This window comes from Amblyraja radiata, chromosome 11, assembly GCF_010909765.2.
Source record: "Amblyraja radiata isolate CabotCenter1 chromosome 11, sAmbRad1.1.pri, whole genome shotgun sequence".
Taxonomy (NCBI): Eukaryota; Metazoa; Chordata; class Chondrichthyes; order Rajiformes; family Rajidae; genus Amblyraja; species Amblyraja radiata.
The window spans coordinates 60,519,808-60,532,206 of NC_045966.1; positions in this window are offsets into that span (position 1 = coordinate 60,519,808).

Genomic DNA, 12,399 nt, shown 5'->3' on the forward strand with positions numbered 1-12,399 from the left:
TAGTGTTTCGCAGCTCTACCCATACCGATTCCACATCCTCCAAACTAATGTCCTTCCTTTCCATTGCGTTAATCTCCTCTCTAATCAGCAACGCTACCCCACCTCCTTTTCCTTTCTCTCTATCCCTCCTGAATATTGATCACATCTCATACAACTGCAACATGGCCTCCCAACTTCTATACTCAATACTCGGATTGATGAAGGCCAATGAGCCGTAAACATTTTACCTGTGATGCTTTCACGGAACTATGTACGTACACTCCGAGATCCCTCTGCTCCACAACGCTCCCCAGAGCCCTACCATTCATTGTGTAGGTTCGGCCCATGTTAGACTCCCCAAAATGCTACACCTCACATTCTTCTGTATTAAATTCCATCAACCATTCCTCAGCCCACCTGGCCAATCGATCAAGATCCTGCTGCAATTTTTGACCGAAAAGCAACCTTCCACCATCACCCTTTGCTTCTTTCCATGAAGCCAATTTTCTATCCATTCAGCTATCTTCCCATGGATCCCATGTGATCTAACCTTCCAGAGCAGCCTACCATGTGGAACCTTGTTGAACGCTTTGTTGAAATCCATGTACACAACATCTGCAGCTCTGCCCTCGTCAACCTTTTTGGTTATGTCTTCAAAAAACTTAATCAGATTTGTGAGACTCGACCTCCCACGTACAAAACCATGCTGACTACCCCTAATCAGCCCTTGTCCATCTAAATGAACGTATATCTTATCCCTCAGAATACTCTCTGGTAACCTTTTGACCACAGATGTTAAGCTCACCGGCCTGCAGTTCCCAAGCTTATGCCTGTAGCCCTTCATGAATAGAGGCACAATATTCTTCTGCCATTTATTTAAGTTTAATTATTCCTATATTTAATGACAACTCGTAAATCTCAGCCAGGGCACAGGCAATCTCCTCTCTAGCTTCCCACAGCATCCACAGTGCCCATGGACCACGGATTCCTGAGGGGTCCCTTTGTCTCTCTCCCTCTCTCTCTGGTTACGGTTTTTCTCTTTCCAAAGATAAGCTCCTTGAATTTCGTGCAGGCGAAACCACTGCGAGCAGTTCTTTTTCGATTTGGGCGTAACGTTGTTCAGTGTCAGTTAGTGTACGAGAGGCGTATGAAACGGGCTTGAAATCGCCGTCGGTTGTGGTCTGCAGGCACGCAGCGCCTAGTCCGTACTGGGACGCATTGCAGGTGAGCGTTACTGGTAACTCCAAAGCAAAGTAGGCGAGAGTAGATGCGCTAGCCAGCTGCAATTTGAGAGTGTCAAAAGCTCTTTGGTGCAGCGGATACCAGAACCATGCAGCATCCTTGTGTGTCAGCTCTCGCAGGGGGGCAGATGTGTCGCTGCAGTTGGGAATACATTTTCCCAGGTAGTTGACCATTCCAAGGAACCTTTGTAGGCTCACGACGTCAGTAGGAACCGGCAGTTCATTGATAGCAGCAGCCTTTGATGGGTCTGGTCTGAGACCATCACTTGTGAAAACATGTCCAACGTAAGTAACTTCTGGAACTAGAAACTTGCACTTCAGGGGATTGAGTTTGAGATGAATGTCTTTGGCATGGTCAAGTACTTTCTTCAGGTTAGCGTCATGTTCAGCCAGATCGTGTCCGTAAATGAGAATGTCATCAACAATGATGGCGCATGGGTACTCAGCGAACAATTGTTCCATCATGCGCTGGAAAACTTCGCTGGCGGAGTTGATGCCAAAGGGCATTCTCAGAAATTTGTATCGGCCAAAGGGGGCGCCGAACGTAGTGAGATTGGATGAGTCTGGGTCCAGTGGAATCTGCCAAACGAGCTTTAGAACGGAGAATACTGATGCGTTGCCTATGTGAGCAGCAACTTCCTCTATTGTTCGCATAGGGTAGTGCGGGTGTTTGATGGCAGTGTTAAGATCTCTGGGGTTTATGCAGATACGGATCTCCTCCTTGTTTTTCTTTGTTGCGACCACCATGGTGGAAACTCAGTCAGATGGGTCAGTAACTTCAGCTATAACACCCATGGAGACCATCCACTTGAGTTAATTGTGAACTCTGTCACACATGGCATGCGGAACACGATGTGGTGCTTTGACCACAGGAGTGACTTTGGGATCCACAACAATGTGATATTTGATAGGCAACTTTCCAAGCTCGTCGTTAAACAGTTCTTTGTATTGAGAGAGTACCTGTTGAGTGGGCCTGTCAGCGAGAAAGAGTTGATGGACAGCGCGGCCAAAGTATACCAGGTCTAGATCGGGGCATGCATTGATACCGAGCAAAGTCTCTGAATCCCCTTTAACAATATAAAACTTTATGGTACGGGTCTGCGCGTCTATGGTGCACTTTAAATCAGCGTGTCCAAGTGGGTGTAGGACATCTCCCCCGTAAGCCCGAAGCATGGCGGTGGCCTGTCAATACGTTCAGCATTACGAATTTTTTTAAACTCTGTTAATGAGATGACGTTGCATTTGGCCCCAGTATCAACCTTCGCGATCAAAGGCCTGTTATTCACAAACATGGTTACCTCAGGGTCAAGTTGCTTGTTAGACACAGGGAGGAGAGTGGATGGTGGAACTGGTATATGCACCTTCTGAGAGCGGAGCGGGGGATGGCAAGTCAGGCTCTTGAAAGTCATTATCAGCAAGCTCATGTTGTAGCAGGTGCAGGCTCGTCCTTGAAGCTGCTTGATTCACATGGGAATTACAGCATTGTGCAAAGTGGTTTAACTTCTTGCAGAAATTACAGGCTTTCCCATAAGCAACACAGAACTAATGACCCGTAGCATGGAAATAGTTGCAATTTTGACACCGAACAGTAGACCCCGTGCGGGAGTTGCGGGAGGCGTAGTCTGTAAAGTTATCATCCAGAACAGCAGGCGCAAATGTGAAGTTGTCAGCACGATTCATTGCTTCTGGTCCCGCCAAGTGAAGCAGAACAGAGGCACAAATATCGGAGGGGGGGGTCATTGCGATGAACGATGCGAGCATAATGTTCATGCTCAAAAAGACGCCAGCGTTCAGCAATTTCAGTCAAAGATCAGAGGACTTGGATGGCGACACGAATTTGCCACAATGGAGATAGTAAACAAGGAAAATCATTTAAAAAAAACAAAACCCGATAAACATGAACGGAGTGGGCAAGATTCACTCTCTGACACCATGTAATGAGGTGACACGGACACATATAAAGATACAACACATGTTTATTAACGGAATGGTACCATTCGGCACCTCCGTTTCGGGGTGTTAGTGTTAGGGTTAGTACAGATATTATAAACAGAGGTGCCGAAACAGCGGCGCCAAAATGGCAGCGCCAAAACGGCGGCGCCGAAAAGTACCCGACCCGTTTATTAAATCTACTTACAGCAAGGATCTGCAGACCTTACATTTCCTAGCTGCTACTCATACTAACTAGCGTTGGCAAGCTCTTGATAATATAAAGCACATACTGAGCGGAGTCACTACTAACAAGCACTATAATTGGCTAGTATAAAATAGCCCATCTACAATGTACATATAAAATCTCTTGGGATTATCCTTAATGATATCTGCCTGAGCTATCTCCTGTCATATTTTTGCTCTCCTGATTTCCTTTTTTACCATGCTCTTTAGTTCCCAAAACTCTGCCTGATCCCAGCTGCTTATACCTGTCCCATGCCTCCTTCTTACTCTTGATCGGAGCCTCAATTTCCATCGTCATCCAAGCTTCATTACATTTGCCTGTCTTGCCCTTCACTCTGTGAAAATTCTATTTTCCGGTGGGCGGCGCGAATCACATCGCAGCGGCCTCTGCAGTCCGTCTGTCTTTTTGTTATTTTTTGTCCCGTTTTAATGTAGTTTAATGTATTATTTTTTTTTTTTGATGGGGTATGTGTGTGTGTGTGTGTGTGTGTGGGGGGGTGGGGGCGGGGGGGGGAAACTTTTAAAATCTTTCCCCTGCACGGAGAACCCGACCTTTTCCCTGTCGGGTCTCCGTTGTCGTTGGGGCTGCAACGTGGAGCGGCCTCCAGCAGGAACGACCTGGGGCTCCAGTCGTGGAGCTGCAGAGCTGCGGAGCTACTCACCATCATAGGGCTGGCCGAGTCCGGAGCGGGTGGAGCTGTGGTGGCGCTCGGCTGTGACCCGACCCCCGCAGATTCGGAGGCTCCAACCGCAGGTCTGGCAGACAGTAATATCGGGAGCCCGCGGGTCCCTGCTGGGAGACCGCTTTTCGGGGCTTCCGCAACGGCGACTTCTCCCGCCCGTGTAGCGGGGTCGAGGATGACCTGGAGCGGGGCCTGACATCGCCCGGCGCGGCTTCAACGGCTGCGGGACTTTGCTAGCGCCCGCCGGGGGCTCCAACAACAAGACCCGGAGCGCGGCCTTGCATCGCCCAGCGCGGCGTTAATGGCCGCGGGACAATTGCCATCGCCCGCCGGGGGCTTTGACTCTGACATCGGGAGGGGAATGGGGAGTGCAGGGGAGAGATAATTTTTTTTGCCTTCCATCACAGCGAGGAGGAGATGCGCTGTGATGGATGTCTGTGTAAATTGTGTTGTGTCTTGGGTCTTTTTTCATGTGTGTATGACTGCAGAAACAACATTTCATTTGAGCCTCTATGAGGTTCAAGTGACAAATAAATTGTATTGTGTATTGTGTGTAGGAACTGCAGATGCTGGTTTAAACCAAAGATAGACACAAAAAGCTGGAGTAACACAACGGGACAGGCAGCATCTCTGGAGAGAAGGAATGGGTGAGAAGGTCTGAACAAGGGTCTTGACCCAAAACGTCATCCATTTCTTCTCTCCAATGCTGCTGCCTGTCCCATTGAGCTACTCCAGCTTTTTGTGTCTATCTTGCCCTTTACTCTAACAGGGACATGCATATCCTGGACTCTTGTCAGCACACTTTTAAAAACATTCCACTTTCCTGACATACCTTTTCCTTCAATCAACCTACTCCAATCAATTTGAGCAAGTTCATGTCTAATACCCTCAAAGTTGGCCTTGCCCCAACTTAGCATTTTAACTCATGGGCCTGCTCTGTCCCTGTCCATAACTATCTTAAACCTAATAGAATAGTGGTCACTGGTCCTAAAAGGCTCATCGACAAACATTTCATCCACTTGCCCCTTCCAATTTCCCAAAACTAGATCAAGCATTGTCCTCTCCCTCTACATATCACTGGAGAAAAACTCTCCTGAACACGTGACAAATTCCACCCCGTCTAACCCTTTTGCACTTTGACATTCCCAGTCAATGTTGGAAAAATTAAAATCCTCTACTATGACAACTTTATTTGACCTGCAGCTATCTGCAATCTTCTGGCATATTTGCTCTTCAAATTCCCGTTGATTATTTGGGGGCCCGTAGTACTCCCAATATGATCATCATCGCTTTCTTGTTCCTTAGCTCCACCCATATAACCTCACTTGACAAACAGTCAGTAATGTCACCACTGACCACTGCCATGACATCCTCCTTAAGCAACGATGCAACATCCCCTCCTCTTTTACCTCCCACCTCTGTCTTTCCTGACGTTTTAAACTACCAGCCCATTATCTTGTAGCTATGTGCTCTTGTTCGAAACCCTCCCACCAGTGAAAACATCTCAGCACCTTTGGGTCTTACATGTTTGAATAAGACACCCCTCATTCTTACCTCCAACGTACGCGAGCCTAAACTATTTAGTCTCTCTTGGTCGGACAACCCCACATCCCACAAACTAGCCTGGTCAATCTCCTTTGCACTGCCTCCACTACAACTATATCTTTTTTAAGATAAGAGGAGCAAAACTGCACAATATTCCAGGTGTAGCCTCACCAAAAATCTTTACAACTGTAACAAAGCCTCCCTATTCTAAAACTTGAACCCATTTGCAATGAAGGTCAAAATGTGTTTTGCTTTCTCCACGACTTGTTGGATCTGCCTGCTAACCTCATGCAGTCGAACGCCTGAATTTCACTCGTTCACGGTCTTTCTCCTTTTGAATAATAATTTGCCTTTTGATTCCTCTTATCAAAGTCCATGACCACAAATTCCCCCACTTGAAATTTAATTTGCCTGTTGTCTTTACCTGATCACTCAACCTGTCTCTATCCTGTTGCAGATTCACAGTTTACTAATCACAACATGACCCTCCACCTATTTCCGTATGAGCGAACTTGCAAACCTCACCTACTCTGCCTTCCTTGAGGTCATTAATGTAAATAGTGGATAATCACAGACGAAGAACTGATCTCTGCAGTAAAGATCAGCAGTAAAGATCAGCAGTAAAGATCTGCTGGTGCAATCTGCACCTCCACAGACACCTCTGTCAAGCTTCTCAAGTTTGCGGACGACACAACCCTGATTGGACTGATCCAGGATGGGGAGGAATCTGCCTACAGACAGGAAGTGACACAGCTGGCGTCCTGGTGCCGTAGCAACAACCTAGAGCCCAATGCTCTTAAGACAGTGGAATTGATTGTAGACTTTAAGAGAGCTCCCCCTCCCCTCCACCCCACTCACCATCAACAACACCACAGTCACATCTGTGCAGTCTTTTAAGTTCCTGGGAACCATCATCTCCAAGGACCTTAAGTGGGGGGCTACCATCGACTCCACAGTCAAAAAGGCACAACAGAGGATGTACTTCCTGCAGCAGCTGAGGAAGCACAATCTGCCACAGGCAATGATGGTCCAATTCTACACAGCCATCGTAGAGACTGTTCTCATCTTCTCCATCATGGTCTGGTTTGGCTCAGCCACCAAGCACGACATCTGGAGGCTGCAGCGAATCGTCTGATCAGCAGAGAAGATTGTCTGCAACCTTTCCTCCATTGATGAACTGTATTGAATTGAATTGAATTGAATTGAATCCTTTATTTGTCATTCAGACCTTTCGGTCTGAAAGAAATGTCATTGCCTGCAGCCATACATGTAATAATAAACAACACTAAATAAACACAAATTAACATCCACCACAGTAAGTTCACCAAGCACCTCCTCACTGTGATGGAGTAAAAAATCTTAGGGTTGCTGTCTCTTCCCTCCTCTTCTCCCTCTGCGCTGAGGCGATACCCCACCGGGCGATGGTAAGTCAGTCCCGCGGTTCAAGCTCCGCGACCCGGGGGTGGTCGAAGCTTCCGCCCTCCAGTCCAGCGGACGCAGCTGTTGCCATGGGAGCTCCGGAAAACAGGCATCAACCTGCGAGCTCCCGACGATGTTATCCACTGGCCCGCAGCCGAGCCCCGGATTCAGGTCGCCGCCGCCAGAACGCCACCTCAGCCACCGGAGCACCGTCTCCGCCCCGCACCGGGCCGCCCCCACGGGAGCGCCATTCCAGCCCCGAGCCGGGCCGCCCACACGGGAGCGTCTCAGCCCCGCACCGGGCCGCCCCCACGGGAGCGCCATTCCAGCCCCGCACCGGGCCGCCCACACGGGAGCGCCGAGTCGTGCCGCTGCCCGAACGCCGATGCAGATCGAAGACGGCCAGCCTCGCGTTGGTAAGTCCTGGCTGGCTCTACCTCCGGACCTCCGGATCCTCGAGGCCGGTCGCAGGTTGGAGGCCGCCAGCTCCGCCATTAGGCCTCAGCTCATACGGGGGAAGAGAAGGGGGATACGACAAGAAAGTCACATTCCCCCGGAGGGAGAGACAGAAAGCCCCGTTTCACCGCCCCCCCCACACACACACACACACACACACACACATAACACAACCTAATAACCAAAAGTTTAACTGAACAAGACAAAAAAAACACAAAAAAGTAAAAACAGACAGACTGCAGGCGAGCCGCAGCCGTTTCACAGCGCCGCCACTTCCGTACACTGCAAGGCTAGGAAGCGAGCGGGCAAGATCATCTCTGACCCCTCTCACCCTGGCCACAAACTCTTTGAATCACTTCCCTCTGGAAGGCGACTCTGGATTGTCAAAACTGCCACAGCCAGACATAAAAACAGTTTTTATCCACGAGTAGTTGCTCTACTCAACAGCCAAAAATCTGTAGCCTCCCTTTGATCTGGTATTTTGTTGGTTCACATGCTTGATCAATGGTGTTTTATCATTAATGTCTTATTATTAATAATGTTTAGTGTTTTCTGAGTCATTCGTAACTGTCACTGTATGTCATGTTGTTACTTGTGGGCGAAGCACCAAGCCAAATTCCTTGTATGTGAATACTTGGCCAATAAACTTACTTACTTACTTAAAGTACTCCGCTAGGTACACCCCAGTGAGGAAACAAGCCATTAATTCCAAAAAAGATAAACACAAAATGCTGGAGCTACTCAGCGGGACAGGCAGTATCTCTGGAGAGAAGGACCAGGTGACGTTTTCATACCTTACCCTTCCGTATGTCTGTCTCTCTCTCCCCTGACTGTCAGTCTGAAGAAGGGACTCGACCATCACCCATTCCTTCTCTCCAGAGATGCCGCCTGTCCCGCTGATTTACTCCAGCATTTTGTGTCTATCTTCAGTGTAAACCAGCACCTGTAGTTCCGTCCTACATCATTCATTCCAACTGTTTTCTGGGACATCCCGGTTTTAAATGCATGCTCAGACTCATTACAAATACATGAGCTTTTAATTTATGCACCAGCCTCCTTTTTAGCACATTATAAAATACCTTTACAATATCTAAATACAGTAAAGGGCCTGACCCACTTGGGCGACCTAATCAGCAAGTTCTGGCGAGTTTGCCCTCGACTCATACTCACAGCATGGTCGACACGAGGTCATAGGAAGTCTTCGTAACTCTCATTCAGTGGTCTCCACGTACTCGAGGCCTCAGCTAGGTCGCGGCGTTTTTTTCAATATGTTAAAAAATGCCCACGAGTAAAAAAAGGTCGCCATAGAAAAAAATCGTTACTTTTTTTACTCGTAGGTTTAGTCGTTGTAGGTCGGCATGTTAGTCGTAGGTAATCGAGGGTAGTCGAAGGTAGTCTTCATCATAGTCGAAGGGAGGTTGAAGGGAGGTCGAAGGAGGTCGTCTTCACTCGCCACTATTCGGTGTCCAATTTTCCCGAAGTTAGTCATAGCTAGTCGTAGCTAGTCGAAGCTAGTCTTCAACACAGTCGAAGGAGGTCTTCTACATAGTCGAAGGTCTTCAACATGTCATTTTTTTAAAACTCTTCTAAACTCGCCAATTAGGTCGCCCAAGTGGGACAGCCCCTTAAATCGACAGGTTCGCCTCCACCACTCTCTCTGTTACATCCTCAAATCATTCAAGCATATTTCTCAAACAGAATTTATCTTTCATAAAACCACATTGACGAAGTTTAATTATATTCAGCTTTCGGAATTTTTTTAGTTATTTGTTTAATGGCTTTTTGAATATTGACTCAACTGTCTTGGCAACAAACTGGCCTGTTGTTCCCCTCCTTATGATTTTCTCCTTTCTTGAACAATGGAGTCATTTTGGCTATTTTCCACTCTTCCGGTACCCTTCCCGAGCTGGCAAAGAACATTGGGTCCCAGCAACTTTATACCATTATCCCCCTGTGTTTCTCCAATATGTTGTCCTTTTATAAAAATGATTTTAGTAACTTTTAATTAAACTAACATCAGATATCTTGCGAAATTAGCAATGTTTTCCAGTGAAGAATGATGGAAAAAATAATTCAACATACTATTTAATTGTTTGCTGTTGTTGCATCACCAGACTAGAGGCACAATTACCTTTACTGCCCTATTCCTATTTATGCATCCACAGAAAGTCAGTATGTTTTTTTAATGTTACATGTACATTTTCTCTAAAAATTAATTTTCTCTCTTCTTATGAGCTTTCTGCTCTGTTATTAGATTCAAACGAAAGTCTTACCAATCATGTCTTCAGCCTGCCCCTGCCATTTTGTATACCCTAGTTTACAATTTAACATTGTGATGTATTTCCTTGTGAAGCACTGATTTTGCCTATTTCTCATGGAATCTATCTCTCTGAATGGGACCGGTGTGAGTGATGGTGGGGACGTCAGGGGGAAAGAGGAATATTCCTTTACTGAGCACCTCTGATTGAAGAAGCAGCAGAGTGCTGCAGCTACCTCACAGCTTTGTGTATCTCTCAGTGTCTGTCTCTCCGCGTGTGTGCGTGTACGAAGATAGACACAAAATGCTGGAGTAACTTAGTGAGTCAGGCAGCATCTCTGGAGAAAAGGAATAGGTGATGTTTAGGGTCGAGACTCTTCTTCAGACCGAGAGTCAGGGGAGAGGGAAACAAGAGATATAGATGGTGATGTAGGGAGATATAGAACAAATGAATGAAAGAAATGCAACAAGGTAACAATGATAAAGGAAACGGGCCATTGTTAGCTGTGGGCTAGGTGGAAACGAGTTATACAGACAATGCAACTCAACAGGACAACAGTGAAACTAGTGTAGGAAGGAACTGCAGATGCTGGTTTAGACAGTGCCTGCTTGCTTACCTCTGGTATCCTCCCACATCCCAAAGACGTGCAGGTCAATAGGTTAATTGGCTGCTGCAAAATATGACCACAATCAACAAGAGTGCTACAATGCTGGGGGTGTGGAGGCAGATGTGAAGTTGATGTGAAAGAGGGCAGAATAGAACATAGTACAGCACGGGAACAGGCCCTTCGGCCCACGATGTTCATGCACAACATGATGCTAAATTAAGCTAATCTTCTTTGCCCACACGTGATCTACATACCTCCATTCGATTTCTACCATCCTGGCAGTGTATTCAAGGCACCCACTACTCTGAATTAAAAACTTAGCCCTGCACATCTATCCATCTATATCTATTCTATTCAATACGATTATTAAAACTCTCATCTTGTCCTCTTCCAGTTTGATTTCTTTTTAAAATTTTAAAGACGCTACCCTATATCACTAGGATTACTCGCCACCTTACTCACCGTTCTCCCCTGCTCCAAACGTACCAAGTTTTGTTCCGATCGGTGGAATATTACAAAAGTTATGAAGGTTTAAAAAATCTTGAGATCAGCAGATTGGTCTTCTCGCCTGTCTGTCACCATGGAGGTTACGCTCCTTCCGGCACCCGTTGTTAATCACCGGGCGGGGCGATAGAATAAAACCCCGGAGGCGGGGCTGAGTCCGCGAGCCGCACGGAGAACGACCAGCGAAGCGACCAGCGCCCGCTGTGAGTCCCCATCGCGTTTAATTGTCGTATGTGCCGAAACGGAATATTGGAATTCCTACTTGTAACAGCACAGGTTTGTTAACACAGTACTTAATAGATAACATAAGAAGCAAATATAATGAGGCAAATAAATTAATAAGTGTAAAGCAAAACAAAGCCCAAAGTCCCTAGCCTGTCCCTGATCCTGGACGTCACGTGTCTAGACTCCTATATCTCCTTCCTGATGGCAGGAGTGAAATGGGAGCATGGTCAGGGTGATGCAGGTCTTTGACTGCTGGCTGCCTTTCTGAGAAAGCAGCTGTTATAGATCCTTGATGGTTGGGAGGTCTGTACGCGTGAATTTTGTTTAGTTTAGAGATACTGCGTGGAACAGGCCCTTCGGTCGCACGATTCCGCACTGACCTGCGATCCCTGCACATTAACACTATCCTACAGCAGGGACAATTTTTACATTGTAACAGCAATGGCAGGAATCTCTGGGAACAATTCGGAAGATGCAGGATCTTTTCATTCCAAAGTGGAAGAAAGATTCTAATGGGAGAATGAGGTGACCGACTGACAAAGGAGAGTACGGATGTAGTTTACCTAGATTTTCAGGCCTGTCTGTACTCGCTGGAGCTTAGGATGAAGGGGAACCTCATTGAAACCTATTGAATAGTGAAAGGCCTGGATAGGGTAAATGTGGAGAGGATGTTTCCACTAGTGGGAGAACGTAGGACCAGAGGCCATTGCCTCAGAAGAAAAGAACGTTCCTTTTGAAGGAGATGAGAAGGAATTTCTTTAATCAGATGGTGGTGACTGTGGAATTTATTTCCAGACAGCTATGGAGAGCGTCAATTAATATGTTTAAGGCGGAGATCAACAGATTCTTGATTAGTAAGGGTGTCAGGGGGCAAAGGCAGAATGGGTTTGAGAGGGAAAGATAGATCAGCCATGATCAAATGGCAGAGTAGATGATGGAGCCAAATGTCTAATTGTGCTCTTAGAAATTATGAATTTACACGTGTGGTGGTGGACATTTCTTTGGCTGATAATCGACGGCCTCCAGTGAATGCCGAGGTGTGAGCTATCAGATCTGTTCAGGTGGTGCTGTCCAATTTATGTCACAACATAATGGAGGATATTTTGGGTTGAAGATATAACTTCATCTCCATGGGGACTGAAGAGTGATCAATTCGACCTGTATTAGCATGGACAAATACATTTGACCCGGTTAGATCAGTGAGGGCAAGGGACAAGGACATCTACCCCCCCGTGTTGGTTCACCTGCCATCCAGCCAGTCTGGCAGCTACACTGTGCAGGTCTTGGTCTGCTGTCAGCACTGGTTT